Raw genomic sequence first — 15806 nt, 5'->3', positions numbered from 1 at the left:
GCTTGTGGCTGGAGCTTTTCCTGGTATTAGTCCTTCTTAGTGGCTGTGGAGTGTGTGCCTGAGATAGGGAGGGATTGGCTTGCTCTGCTGTTGGGATAAGAGAAGGAACAGCAGATACCCCATTACAAGAAATGTTAGAGGATGTCCTTCATGATAACAGATAAAAATCCGGATCTACACAAAGGAATGAAGAGCAATGGATATGGTAACCACATGGGTAACATGCACAAGATTTTTTTCTTATAATTTAAATCTCTTTATCAGATATTTGGCTTAAAACAAAAATAATAACATTGTATTGTGCAGTTTATAACATGTAGAAAAAATGCATGGCAAAAATAGTGGTTTTCTTTTTTTGTGGAGGTTTTGTGGAAAACCAGAAAACTCGCTAGACAAATTCTAAAAGAGCTATAACACTGACTTTTTCCTTTTTAAATCATGCCTTTGCTCTAAACCCCGTGGATTTTTTCCCATATTTTTTCTAAAAGTGTTGTAATTTTACATTTTACATCTAAGTCTGTGGCCCACTTTGAGTTATTTTTGTACACGGTGTGAGATTTAGATTGAAGTTCATTTTCTTTTGTCCAATTGTGCCAACACCATTTGTTTAAAAGGCTATTGTTCCTCCATTGATTTGCTTTGGTATCTTTGTCAAAAATCAGTCTGAAGAGCAAATTATATGTTACGTGTACTTTGCCATAAAAAAAAAGAAGAAAACAGATGAGTTCTCTCTTCTGTTCCATTGATCTGTATGTCTATATTTCTACGAATATCATACTGTTCTTATTACTATAACTACATAGTAGGGCTTAATGTCAAATACAGTAATTCCTCCAACTTTATTCTTCTTTTTCAATAATAAGCTTGTGTATTTCTACAAAATACCTTGCTGCGACTTTGATAGGAGTTTCATTACACCTACAGATCAGTTTGGAAAGAATTGCTATCTTTATTATGTTGTGTGTTCTAATCCATAAATACGGTATGGCACTCCATTTATGAAGTCTTCTTTGAGCTCTTTCATTAGTGTTTTGTAATTTTCACCATATGGATCCTGCATGTGTTTTGTTAAGTTTCCATCTAAGAATGTACTTTTCTGGAACAATTATAACTGATACTGTACTTTTTGTTTTGGTTTCCATATGTTCTCTGTTAATGTGTTTGGCTTTTGCATGTTAATCTTGTATCCTGCAACCTTTCAAACTCACCTATTAGTTTTAGAGGATTTTTTGTTGTTTATTTCTTTGGTAAATTTATTGGGCATTTCTGCATAGAAAAGCATGCCATCTTTAGATAAGGACAGATTTATTCTTCTTTCTAATCGGCATTCCTTTTATTTCTTTTTCTTGTCTTATTGTGTTGTGTTTCCAGTACTATGTTGAATGAGTGGTAGGGTGAGTATCCATGCCTGGTTTCTAAACAAGTGGAAGCCAATTTTTCTTTCACCATTAACTGTGATGTTAGTTGTAGGGTTTCTGTAGATGCCTTTCATGAAGTTAAAGTAGTTCCCCTATTGTGCTAACTTGCTGAAAGGTATTTTTAAATTTTTTAAAAATATAAATGGGTGTTGGATTTTGTCAAATGTTTTCTCTGTGTCAATGAATATGATTTTCTTTCTTGAGCCTATCGATATGGTGAATTACATTGGTTTTTGAGTGTTGAACCACCCTTGAATACAGGCATGCCTTGTTTTACTGTGTTTTGTAGATATTACGTTTCCTACAAATTGAAGGTTTGTAGCAATCCTGCAATGAGCAAGTCTATCAGTACCATTTTTCCGACAGCATATGCTCACTTTTTGTCTCTGTGATGGCATATTTCAGCAATAAAGTATTTTTAAAGTATGTACATTGTGTTTTAGACATAATGCTATTGCACACTTAATAGACTGCAATATGGTGTAAACATAAGCATTTTTTTTCTTTTCTTTCTTTCTTTTTGCTTTTTTCTTCCTTTTTGTCTTGCATTGGAAAACATAAGCATTTTATATGCACTCTTTTGCCTTTTTTTGTGAAGGTTTTCCAGAAAACCTGCTGACAAATTCTAAAAGAGCTGTAACACTGGCTTTTTCTTTTTGTGACTCACTTTATTGCAATATTTGCTTCATTGTGATGGTCTGGAACTGAACCTGCATCCTCTCCCAGGTATGCCTGTACTGTGATGGCTAATTTTATGTGTCAATTTGACTGGCCATGGGTGCTCAGATTAAACATTATTTCTGGGTCTGTGAGGATATTTCCAGGTGAGGTTGTCATTTCAATCAGTGAACTCAATAAGTAGATTGCCCTCCCTCGTGTAGGTGAGCATGGTCCAATCCATTGAGGGCTTGAACAGAACAAAAGGTGGAAAAAGAAAAAAATTGCCCTTTTTGCTTCCTGTTTGCTTGCTTGAATTGAGACATCTCATCTCATCTTCTCCGACCCTTGGGCTAGGATTTATGCCACTGGCTCCCTGGTTCTGAAACGTTCAAGCTCAGATTAAATTACACTAACAGTTTTCCTGGGTTCCCAGTTTACAGATGACAGATCATGGGACTTATCAGCCTCCATAATTCAATGAGCCAATTTCTCAATTCCTTGTATGTGTCTCTCTCTCCCTCTTTTTCATCTCCTACTGGTTCTGTTTCTCTAGAGAACCCTGACCAGTACAAATATATGGAATAAATCCTACTTGATCATGGTGTATAGTGGTTTTTATAACATATTATATTTCATTTGCTAATATTTTGTTGAGTAGTTTTTTGCCTATGTTCATAAGAAATATTGATCTGTAGCTTCCTTCCTTCCTTTCTTTCCTTCCTTCCCTCCCTCCCCTTCCCTTCTCCTCCCTCCTTCCCTTTCCCTTCTCCTCCCTCCTTTCCTTCCCCCCTCCCTCCCTTTCCCTTCTTCTCCCTCCTTTCCTTCCCCCTCCCTTCCTCCCTTTCTCCCTTCCTCCCTCCCTTTCTCCCTTCCTCCCTCCCTTTCTCCCTTCCTCCCTCCCTCCCTTCCTTCCTTCCCTCCCCCTTCCCTTATCTTCCCTCCTTCCCTTTCCCTTCTCCTCCCTTTTTCCCCCTCCTCCCTTCTCCCTCCCTCCCTCCCTTCCTCCCTTCTCTCCCTCCCCTTTCCCTTCTCTTCCCTCCTTCCCTTCCCTTCTCCTCCCTTTTTCCTCTCCCTCCCTTTCCCCTTCCCTCCTTCCCCCTTCCCTCCCTCCCTCCCTCCCTCCCTTCCTTCCTTCCTTCCTTCCTTCCTTCCTTCCTTCCTTCCTTCCTATACTGTCTTAGAACTTTGTATCAGGTTAATAATGGCCTTATAAAATGAGTTTGGAAGTGTTTCCTTTTCTTACTTTCTGGAAGATATTGTGTAAAATCTTTTAAATGTTTGGTAGAATTATCAGTAAAACAACATAGGCCTGGAGATTTATTTTTTTGAGAGCTTTATAGTTATCCAATTTATTTAATGGTTATAGGAAAATTTCAATTATCTATTTTATATTGGTTCAGTTTTGATCATTTGTGATTTTATGGTTTGTAACTTATAGTTTGAAGAATTGGTTCATTTCTTCTATGTTGTTGAATTCATGAACATAAAGTTGTTTACAATATTCCTTTTATTCTTTTTTAAATGTTTGTGGGTACATAGTAGGTGTATATATTTATGGGTACATGAGATGTGTTGATATTGGCATGCAATGAGAAATAAGCACACCATGGATAATGGGGTATCCATCCCCTCAAGCATTTATCCATTGAGTTACAAACCAGTTACACTCTGAGTTATTTTAAAATATACAATTACTAGTGACTATAGTCATTCTATTGTGCTATTGAATAGTAGGTTTTATTCATTCTATTTTTTTTGGACCCATTAACCATCCCCACTTCCCCACCAGGCCCTTGCTACCCTTCCCAGCCTCTGTTAATCATCCTTCTACTCTTCATGTCCATGAGTTCAATTGTTTTTATTTTTAGACCCCACAAATAACTGAGAACATATGATGTTAGTCTTTAAGGGCCTGGGTTATTTCACTTAACATAATGACCTCCAGTTCCATCCATGTGATTGCAAATGACAGGATCTCATTCTTTTTCATGGCTAAATAGTATTCCATTGTGTATATGTACCACATTTTCTTTATCCAGTCATCTGTTGATGGACACTTAGGTTACTTCCAAATCTTAGCTATTGTAAACATTGCTGCAAGAAACAGGAGTGCAGATATCTCTTTACTATACTGATTTCCTTCTTTTGGGTATATACCCAGCAGTGGAATTGCTGGATCATATAGTAGCTTAATTTTTAGCTATTTGAGAAACCTCCAAACTGTTCTCCATAGTGACTGTACTAATTGACACTCCCAGGAGTGTACAAGGGTTCCCTTTTGTCCACATCCTTGTCAGCATTTGTTATTGTCTGTCTTTTGGATATAAGCTATTTTAACTGGGGTGAGATGATATACCATTGTAGTTTTGATTTGCATTTTTCAGATGATCAGTGTATGTTAAGCACCTTTTCATATGCCTGTTTGCCATTTGTATGTCTTCTTGTGAGAAATGTCTATTCAAATCTTTTGCCCATTATTTTGATAGATGATTATATTTATTCTTATAGAGTTGTTTGAGCTCCTTATATATTCTGGTTATTAATCCTTGGTCACATGGGCAGTTTGTAAATATTTTTTCCCATTCTGTGGGTTGTCTCTTCACTTTGTTGATAATAGGTAAATATGTGTCCTCAAATATTATAAACATTTTTAAACTTTTAAAAGTAATTTAGTTTTAATACATTTTTTAAAATTTAAATAAATGGTATCACAGTGGATGTATTTTCCTGTTTCGTGTACCATTGTTTTAGACATTTATCTGTGTTCTGCTCGCTTTGGCAACACATATACTAAAATTAGACATTTATCTGTGTTGATACATATAGTACTAATTCATTCAACTGTTATATAACACTGTATTTTATAAATGTAAACAATTCATCCATGCTGTTGAACACACATAGCTTGTTCCTTTTTTTTTTTTTCCCATTACAGACAATACAGAAATAAACATTCTCGTAGATTTCTCTTCAAACAAGGTGTGGGATATATATCCTATCTCAGATTAGAATTACTCAGTCATAAGATGTGGGCAGCTTTGATCTTACTAAATATTACTACTGCTTTTCAAAGTAGTTGTGCCAATTTATATTCCTACCATGAATGAGATTACATTGCTCATCACCACCATCATTTACTGCTGTAAGGTTTTTCCATTCTTGGTAATCTGATGCATGTGAAGTATAATACCTTACAGTTTTATTCTGCATTCCTCTGATTATAGTGAGATTGATCTTATAAATATATTGATCATTTGGATTTCCTTTTCTGTGAATTCCCTACTAATATTCTTTGCTCATTTTTGAATTTACCTGTTTTTCTTATTGACTTATGAAAACTACTTATGTTTTCTGAATATTAATCCTGTGTTGGTTACATGCACTATGAATGTCTTCTCCCAGTCTGTGGATTGTCTTTCTGATTTGTATGGGGCCTTTTGATTAGTTATATTGAAACTATCTCTACTATATTATTTTTGTGCTTTGTATTAACTTTGCTTTTTCTATGTTTCTTTCCTTCTTCCCCTGTTTCACTGATTGTGTTTCCCCTTTCTACTGGTTTGGATGTTACACATTCTACTTCTTTTAGAGTCACCCTTAAAATATATTTTTAACTTTATATACAGTATAATTCATTTTTGGTGTACAGTTCTGAGTTTTGACAAATGCAGAGCTGTGTAAACACTACCACAATTAAGATACAGAAGGGCCACATTTTTCCTGTCCAGTCTATCATCGATGGACATCTGGGTTGGTTCCAGGTCTTTGCTATTGTAAACTGTGCTGCAATGAACATTTGTGTGCATGTGTCCTTATAGTAGAACGATTTATAATCCTTTGGATATATACCCAGTAATGGGATTGCTGGGTAAATGGAATTTCTATTTCTAGGTCCTTGAGGAATCGCCACACTGTCTTCCACAATGGTTGAACTAATTTACACTCCCACCAACAATGTAAAAGTGTTCCTATTTCTCCACATCCTCTCCAGCATCTGTTATCTCCAGATTTTTTAATGATCGCCATTCTAACTGGCGTGAGATGAGTTCGCGTCCTTTGTAGGGACATGGATGAACCTGGAAACCATCATTCTCAGCAAACTGACACAAGAACACAAAATCAAACATCGCATGTTCTCACTTACAGACGGGTAATGAACAATGGGAACACATGGACACAGGGAGGGGAGCACTATACACTGAGGTCTGTTGGGGGGAGCGGGGGACAGTGGGGGGTGGGGAGTTGGGGAGAGATAGCATGGGGAGAAATGCCAGATGTAGGTGAAGGGGAGGAAGGCAGCAAATCACACTGCCACGTATGCACCTATGCAACAACCTTGCATGTTTTTCACATGTACCCCAAAACCTAAAATGCAATTAAAAAAAAGTACTTAGAGCTAATTTATATATATATCTGTGTGTGTGTGTGTTTACATATATACACACACAGTGATATATATAATATATATAAATTGTAATGCTTATTAGAAATAAAGTTTCAGAATAGATATTTGCTGTTTATCTTGCAAAGGCAAGATAAGTAAGTTTTACATTTTTAATAAGAAGAAAAAATTAAGAAAAAATAAAAAATAAAAAGCTTACTTGTAAAAAAAAAAATACAGAAGAGTTTCCTCATGCCTCAAATTCCCTCTTAGTACCCCTCTATATATCCCTCCTTTCACCCCAACCCATACTAACTATTGATCTGTTTTACACTCTTAGTTTTGCCTTTTGCATAAGGTAATGTAGGAATTATATTGTATGTAGCCTTTTGACTTTGGCTTCTTCCACTTGGAATAATGAATTGAAGATGTATTCATGTTAATGAATGTATCAATAGTTCATTCCTGTATATTACTAAGTAGTAGTATTCCATTACACAGATGTACCATTATTTACCCATTCACCAGCTGGGGGTTGTTTCAGGTTTTACATTTACATATAGGCTTTTGTGTGAAAATTAGTTTTAATTCCTCTTGGTAAATACTTAGGGGTGGGATTTCTGGGTACCCTTAAATTTTAATATGCATACAGTCCAAAGTTAGTATCTTTATTCTCTTTTTGAACAAAACAAAGATCTTAATACATTTAACTCCAAACTTTTATCTTCTATCTTAGCTTGTCTAGTATTTTAGTGCTACTCTTATTGTAATCTTCCCCAACAAAATCAGTAATTTTTATTTTTAGTCAATGCTTATTTAGGTATTATGAATATATTTCATCAATTACTTTGGTCATCATTGCTTCTTGCATCCCACTCCTTTCTTCTAAAAAGCACATGTAGGCCAGGTGCAGTGGCTCATGCTTGTAATCCCAGCACTTTGGGAGGCCGAGGTGGGCGGATCACTTGAAGTCAGAAGTTAGAGACCAGCCTGGCCAACATGGTGAAACCCTGTCTCTACTAAAAACACAAAAATTAGTGAGGCATGGTGGCAGGCACCTGTAATCCCAAATACTCAGGAGGCTGAGGCAGGAGAATCACTTGAACTCAGGAGGCAGAGGTTGCAGTGAGCCGAGATTGTGCCACTCCACTCCAGCCTGGGTGACAGAGCGAGACTGTCTCAAAAAATAAATAAAAAATAAAAAGCACATTTTAATGGCGTGCTTTAGAAAATAAATTGGAAATTAAATTAGCAGAATGTTTTAGTGTTATACTAGAGCCTGATATCCCCAAAATACTCATTCCCAGATGACAGAATCTAATGATCTGTTTAAGGTAGGAATTATATATACTGGTTTGAAATAATATTTTCTTGTTCCCTTTAATTGCAAAGGAAGTGACCCTCCATTTATTAATTCCTACATAAGAGTAGGGTGAAAAGGCTAATATAAGCCTCATGCATTCAAAGAGGCTTGAAGTTTTCATATTATTCTTACCTTTGGTTAAAACATTTGACTTGTTTATATCTAATTTCCTCTTAAAACAATCACATGCAAAACCATATTGATTAAGTAGGATACTTGAAATTCCTGAACATTATATAAATTATGTGAAAAATTTAATGTTTGAAAGATAGAGAAAAATGTGCATACAGTTATCTCTCTGTCTGATAATCCTTAACTCAAAGAGGAATTAGAAATAAACCTTTGAAAGACGCTAACTCCACAGTCTGAATTGGTGCTTGTGTCTTAGGGCAAAAGTGTAATTCATTATGTAGGCCTGATTGTAAGAAAAACTGTCCTTGCTTCTCACTTGTGTTATCTTTTAAAAATCCAGCAAATTCCATACTGCCCTTTTAGGTATAATGTTAACCATTATGAAGACTCTTATGACCACTTTTAAAAATGCTTTCACAAGATAGTCACACACCAATGATTTAAACAAATCAACAACCAAATGAAAAATGCCTTTATACTTAACAAAAATTTCTTACTATCTGCCAAATGTTAAAAAAAAAAAAAAAAAGACTTCAGACATATAGGCTGGGTGTGGTGGCTCAAGCCTATAATCCTAGCACTTTGGGAGGCCAAGGAGTCCAGATCACTTGAGGTCAGGAGTTCGAGACCAGACTGGTCAACATGGTGAAACTTTGTCTCTACTAAAAATACAAAAATTAGCCGGGCATGGTGGCACATGCCTGTAATCCCAGATACTCAGGTGACTGAGACAGAAGAATAGCTTGAACCCAGTAATCAGACGTTGTGGTGCACAAAGATCATGCCACTGCACTCCAGCCTGGGCGAGAGAGTGAAACTGTCTCAAAAACAAAAACCAAAACCAAAAAAACAAACTTCTGACCTATAGACAATGAAAAGAAAATGCGTTTATGCATAGAAGGGATTTTTATATTACCACAAAACAATTGAATACCTAAAAGCAACTCACTCTGATATTTATATTGCTTTCAACTTAAGAATGTCTCATTGGCTATTTCAGACTAAGAAATATGAGAAAGATTTCATCTCTAAATAGGCACACAATGTATAAAGAGCTGTATAGAAGCAGTTTTTGTATATACTATACTATTGAAGCTAGGTTAGTATTAATTCATACTAGTTTGCTATAAACTTAAGATGCCCATCATAATCCCCAGGTTAACCACTAAGAGAAAAAACCCTAAAAGATACATATGAAAAGAAGCCAGGTGAGGTGGCATGCACCTATACTCTCAGCTACTCAGGAGGCTGAGGAGGGAGGATCACTTGAACCCAGGAGCTCTAGGCCAGCCTGGGTAACACAGTGATACCTTGCCTCTATTTAAAAAAATACACATAAAAGGAAATGAGAAGAGAATCAAAATGGTATACTACAAAAAAAAATCAATCATCACAACAGAAGGGGAGATTTACTCATCCTTCCATGGTTATCTCCCATGTAAACATGAGGTATACAAACGTCCCCCCTTATCTGCAGTTTTGTTTTCCCTGGGTACAGTTACCTGTGGTCAACCATGGTCCAAGTATATTACATGGAAAATTCCAGAAATAATTCATAAGTTTCAAATTGCATGCCATTCTGAATAGTATGATGAAATCTCATGCCATTCTGCTCCCTCCCACCCAAGATGCGAATCATTCCTTTGTCCAGCAGATCCATGCTGTATACACCACCCATTACTGAGTAGCCATCTTGGTTATCAGATCAACTGTTGTAGTACTGAAGTGCTTCTGTTCAAGTAACCTTTGTTTACTTAATAATGGCCCCAAAGCACGAGAGTAGTGATGCTGGCAAATTGTAACAATTGTTGTATTTTATTGTTGTTAATTTCTTACTGTGTCTAATTTATAAATGAAGCATAGGTATGTATTTATAGAAAAAAATGTATATATAGGGTCTGGTACTACCTGTGGTTTCAGGCATCCCCCAGGATTCTTAGAACATATTCTCCTCAGATAAGGGGGACCACTGTACAAGCTATTAAACTTTTTCTCTTGTGAGTCTATCTTTTGTTACAGGAGTCCACCACAACTACGGACAGAGAGAAAAGTATCTTTCCTCCCCTAGAGTTTCTGGCAATAAGGATAGGAACTCTGGAGTACCCTGCTCACTCTGGAACCTGCCAATGAGATCCTGGGAAAACTGATAGAATCTGGCTAAGGGTAAGAATTCTTACCAAAGTCAACTCTCCTGGATCTGTCTGCAGGACCTAGTAGAGAAGAGGAAGGCAAACACTTTTCCTTGTTCCTTACTTTCTAACTTTTGATTAGCAGGAGAAAAACATCTGTACAAATTGATTTTTTGGATTATGACTCTGGCTTGATCCTTCCCCTCTCAGACAGCTTTTGTTTTCCTGTTGGTCTCATCTTGTGTCCTGAAAGCTTAGCTTGGCTTTCTACCTGTCTGATTACACAGGTTATCAAGCCTGTGTTTGCAGGCAGCCAACTAAAAGCCTGGCAGCCCCCAATAATATGGCTGGACAGAAGTGGGGGTTGTATCCTGCTTGTAGCTAGGGTCCTACCAACTGTTGCCAGCTCTCAGAGGATTCTCTTTTGGCTATCTCTGGGAGTGGCTCTAGATCTTGGGAGGACCGTATCTTTGCATCCTCTATGGAGACACCTCTTGCGACCACAGTTAAGCCATTAAGGGCTTATTGGTTTTGGTCAAGTCACTTGATAAATATACCTTTGAAAATGTCCCCAGAGGGGTGACAGGAATTGCATGCTAGGTTCTGGACAGAAATAGTTATAATTAAAAATTAATCAGGCTGCCCTTTGGCCCACTTTCCTCTTGCTGAAAGTCATGTAGTACTAGATACTGGCTATTTGCATTTACATTTTTCCTACAGATAGGATCTCTGACACTGGAATCATAAGGCTTTTATTTAAGGACTACTTAAGATATTTTTCAGATCCTGAATTCCAGTGGAAAGGCTGAAGGCAACCAGTTTCAAGCTCCTCAGAGAAGAACCAAATCAGCATAAGAATATACTTTCTTTTCATTTTTATTTTTAAAGATAGGGTCTTGCTGTCACCCAGGCTGAAATGAAGTGGTACGATCATAGCTCACTAAAGCCTCAAACTCCTGGGCTCAAGTTATCCTCCAGCCTCAGCCTCCTTATTAGCTGGGGCTACAGGTGCATACCACCACACCCAGCTAATTTTTACTTTTTTTTTGTAGAGATGGGGTCTCCCTATGTTAGCCAGGCTAGTCTTGAACTCCTGCCCTCAAGCAATCCTCCCACCTTGGGCTACCAAAGCATTGGGATTATAGGCGTGAGCCTGGCCAAGAATAGTTTCTTCATCTCCGTGTCCTATGACTTCACCCTGCACTCTTCAACCAATAACAATCTCCACACTTTGGCCCACTCCAAAACCCTTTAAAACCCTAACCTGCAATTCCTCAGGGAGACAGACTTGAGGTTTTCTTCCATTTCTTTTTTTGGTTATCCTACGATTAAACCTCTTTCTGAGCCGGGCACAGTGGCTCATGCTTATAATCCCAGCACTTTGGGAGGCCAAGGTGGGCAGATCACTTGAGGTCAGGAGTTTGAGACCAGCCTGGACAACATGGTGATACCCCGCCTCTACTAAAAATACAAAAATTAGCAGGGCGTGGTGGCGCAGGCCTGTAATCCCAGCTACGTGGGAGGCTGAGGCAGGAGAATCGCTTGAACCTGGGAGGCATGGGCTGTAGTAAGCCGAGATTGTGCCACTGCACTCCAGCCTGGGCAACAGAGTGAGACTCCATCTCAAAAACAAAACAAAACAAAAAAAACCTCCTTCTCTGCTGTAACTCAGCATCTCAGCATATCAACTTGTGTGTACATTGGGCGAGAAAACTATCATGGTTACACCTTTGGTTTAAAAGAAAAAGAAAAAAAAAAGAGTTCAATTACACCAGGAATATTCTCTATTCCTTTTGATCCTGCTCCCCACATGGAAACCTCGGTCAACTAAAATTCCTTTCTCAAAATCCTGCAGACTATATGCTCTGCCAACTCTGGCCACCTTCTTTTTGCTGACACAATTTTGCCAGTAACTTGAAACTTCACTGGCTTCTTGAAAGATCTCCCCAAACTGGCTCTGAGACCTCTTCTTCCCCATTGCTTCAGCTCTGCCTTCTGCCACTTTCTATCTTTAATTCAGTTCCTTTGAACCTTTATCTGTTCCCCTTCCAAGCTCCTACCTCCTCCGTCCCTCTGTCTATCACTGCCAGACTTTTTACCTTCCCACTCCAGCCCCTTAGTCTCTTGAACTGTAGAACTCTGGCTCTCAAGGGACTTAGGGACCTCCAAAAGCAATTACCTGAAGCTGAAAAGAAAGGCTAGTTAGAAATAGACTGGATGTTGGGCCGGGCGCGGTGGCTCACGCCTGTAATCCCAGCACTTTGGGAGGCCGAGGCGGGTGGATCACGAGGTCAAGAGATCGAGACCATCCTGGTCAACATGGTGAAACCCCGTCTCTACTAAAAATACAAAAAATTAGCTGGGCATGGTGGTGCGTGCCTGTAATCCCAGCTACTCAGGAGGCTGAGGCAGGAGAAATGCCTGAACCCAGGAGGTGGAGGTTGCGGTGAGCCGAGATCGCGCCATTGCACTCCAGCCTGGGTAACAAGAGCGAAACTCCGTCTCAAAAAAAAAAAAAAGAAATAGACTGGATGTTTCATCCACTCCGATGGGCTTTGGAGATAGACAACCACTAGACATCTCCTCAGTCATCTACATTTTAGTCCACAGCTTCCTAAGACTGACCTCTGAAAATAGGCAAATATGCACAAAACTCCTAGGAGAGAACTTTCATCCTTTCTCTGTGCCTTTGAGATGTACAATTTCTTCTCTAGGGCCTGAGGGCTATCTCTTTTGAAATGAAAATCTCAAGGAGATGACTCTCACCTGAAGGGAAAAAAAGAGCTATTTGGAAACCAGGCAAATGAAAATCTTGTCTTTTCCACAGATATTTGTAAAAATCTTTAGCCATCTGAATAGGTAACCTTAACTTACTCTATCTGCCAGAAACACAATTTAGATCCAGCTATTCTTTTACAAACTAGTGAGTTTTATATTACTGTACCTGACACATGGCTAAAATTTTTAAATGAAAGCTGTAAAATGTTTGTATCTGTATGTTTATGTATGTCTATGTACATGTGACATTTTTCTATCCCCATGGTATTACCTAAATTCATTTGTAAACAAGCTCAACTTCACTGGCTTTAAGAAAAATATTCTTGGCTGGGTGTGGTGCTTAAGCTTGTAATCTTAGAACTTTGGGAGGCGAAACAGGATTGCATAAAGTCGGCCTCAGCAACATAATGAGACCCTCGTCTCTATAAAAGAAAATTTAAAGATTAGCTAGCCATGGTGGTTGGTGCATGTAGTCCTAACTATTTAGGAGACCGAGACAGGAGAATTGCTTGAGTCCAGGAGTTCCAGGCTGCAGTGAGCTATGATCCTACCACTGCACTCTAGTATAGGCAAGAGACTACTCAAAAAAAAAAAAAAAAAAGTGGCTGGGCACAGTGGCTCGAGTCTGTATGTAATCCCAGCACTTTGGGAGGCTGAGGCGGGCAGATCATCTTAGCTCAGGAGCTCAAGACTAGGCTGGGCAACATGGCAAACCCCATCTCTACAAAAAATACAAAAATTAGCTGGGTGCGGTGGCACGCGCCTGTGGTCCCAGCTACTCAAGAGGCTGAGGCAGGAGAACTGCTTGAGTCCGGGAGGCGGAGGTCGCAGTGAGCCAAGATTGCGCCATTGCACTCCAGCCTGGGTGACAGAGTGAGAACTTGTCTCCAAAACAAAACAAAAGGACAGAAGAAAAAAAAAAAGAGAAACCTCATAAGTGTGTATTTTCTCAGAAAACAGAAGAACTAACCCAAATGCTTTTCAAGTTCACTTGACTAGTAATCTTTAGTAAATATTGTTGGTTTAGTTACAAAAAATGCCTTCAGGGTTGTCAGCATCAGCATTAAATATAACGCAGACACACAACTTTTATTCTATCTGAGTTTACTAGTCGAATAAGCTTCTGTTATTTCTACCAGATGTTTATAAAATTAAATTCAACCTAAGAATAAATGTACAAGTAAAAATGCAGTATCCATCACTACATATATATCAACCACAGCAGTAAAACAAAAAACCCATGATTTTAAAAAGAAACACACACAAAAGATGACAGTAATAAAGCCATTAAAAAACAAAAAAGATGATATATAGAAAACAAATAGCAAAATGACAGAAGCCCTTCCATATCAGTAATTATTTTAGATGTAAAATAATTAAACTCTCCAATTTCAGAAGTCAGGGATTGGTAAAATGGATTTAAAACCAAGATCTAATTATAGACTGTCGACAAGACACTCACTTTAGGTTCTAGATACAAACAGGTTTAAAGAGAAAGGATGGAAAAAGACATTGCAAGCAAACCAAAAGAGGGCTAGGGTTGCTCCACTAATGTCAGATAAAATAGACTTTTAAGTAAAAATGTGTATTGTTACAAGACAAAGAACAATAACATATATTGATATAGTTGTCAATACATCAATAAAATATTAATACTCATAAACATAGACACCCCTAACAGTCCCACTATATATGAAGTAGAAACTGGTAGAATTGAAGGGAGAAATAGGCAGTTCTACAATAATGTTGAAGACTTCAATATCCCACTTTCAATAATGGATAGAACTAGACAGATCAATAAGGAAACAGAAAAACTGAACAACACTACAAACCTACTTGGCTCAGTAGACATATACAGAACATTCCACACAAAACAGCAGAATATACATTCTTCTCAACTCCACGTGAAACATTCTCCAGGATAGATCATGTTAGGTGCACAACTCTCAATAAATTTAACAAGACTGAAATCATACACATCTTCTCTGGCCACATGGAGTAAAATTAGAAATCAATAATAGACCAGGTATGGTGGCTCATGCCTGTAATCCCAGCACTTCAGAAGACCAAGGTGGAAAGATTGCTTGAGGCCATGAGTTCGAGACTGGCCTGGGCAACATACAGAAACCCAATCTCTACAAAAAAATTTAAAAAAATTAGCTGGGTGTGGTGGAATGCGCCTGTAGTCCCAGCTACTCAGGAAGATCGCTTGAGCCCAAGAGTTTGAGGCTGCAGTAAGCTGTGACTGTGCCACTGCACTCGAGCCTGGGCAACAGAGCGCTACCCTGCTAAAAAAAAAAAAAAAAAAAAAAAAAACAAAAAAAACATAGAATAGACTCAAGTTACTAAAATCAGAAATGAAAGTGGGATATTGCTACTGACCTCACAATTAAAAAGGATGATAAAAGATTGCTATGAGGCTGGGCACAATGGCTCATGTCTGTAATACCAGCATGTTGGGAGGCCAAGGTGAGAGGATTGCTTAAATCTAAGAGTTTGAGACCAACACAGCAAGACGCCATCTCTACAAAAATTTTTTTAAAAAACTACGTAGGTGTGGTGGTGAATGCCTGTGATCCTAGCTACCTGGGAGGCTGAGGTAGGAGGATTGCCTGAGCCTGGGAGATCTAGGCTGCAGTAGCTATGGTTGTGCCCCTGCACTCCAGCCTGGGTGAAAGAGTGAGACCCTGTATCAAAAAAAAAAAAAAAAAAGGGATTGCTATTAACAATTGTATGCCAACAAATTAGATAGCTAAGATAAAATCAAGGCGGGTGGATCACAAGGTCAGGAGATTGAGAACATCTTGGCCAATATGGTGAAACCCTGTCTCTACTAAAAATACAAAAATTAGCCTGGCATGGTGGTGCCCACCTGTAGTCCCAGCTAATCTGGAGGCTGAGGTGAGAATTGCTTGAACCCGGGAGGTGGAGGTTGCAGTGAGCTG

At 38.4% G+C, this 15806-nt stretch overlaps 1 non-coding gene and 1 pseudogene across 1 annotated transcript; both read right to left on the bottom strand.

Moving 5' to 3' along the window:
• Window positions 1-359: 359 nt before the first annotated feature.
• LOC135269352 (U7 small nuclear RNA) lies at window positions 360-419 on the bottom strand. The gene has a single exon (XR_010337654.1). It is a non-coding gene; the product is annotated as a U7 small nuclear RNA (small nuclear RNA).
• A 1593-nt stretch (window positions 420-2012) lies between these two features.
• Window positions 2013-2063, bottom strand: LOC135269357 (U7 small nuclear RNA; annotated as a pseudogene).
• Between the last annotated feature and the right edge of the window lie 13743 nt (window positions 2064-15806).

This window comes from Aotus nancymaae, unplaced genomic scaffold (assembly GCF_030222135.1).
Source record: "Aotus nancymaae isolate 86718 unplaced genomic scaffold, 86718_ANA_hifiasm-v0.15.2.pri h1tg000004l, whole genome shotgun sequence".
NCBI classification, from domain to species: domain Eukaryota; kingdom Metazoa; phylum Chordata; class Mammalia; order Primates; family Aotidae; genus Aotus; species Aotus nancymaae.
The sequence above is the reverse complement of the archived record's forward strand: the minus strand, read 5'-3'. Positions and strand labels throughout refer to the sequence as shown.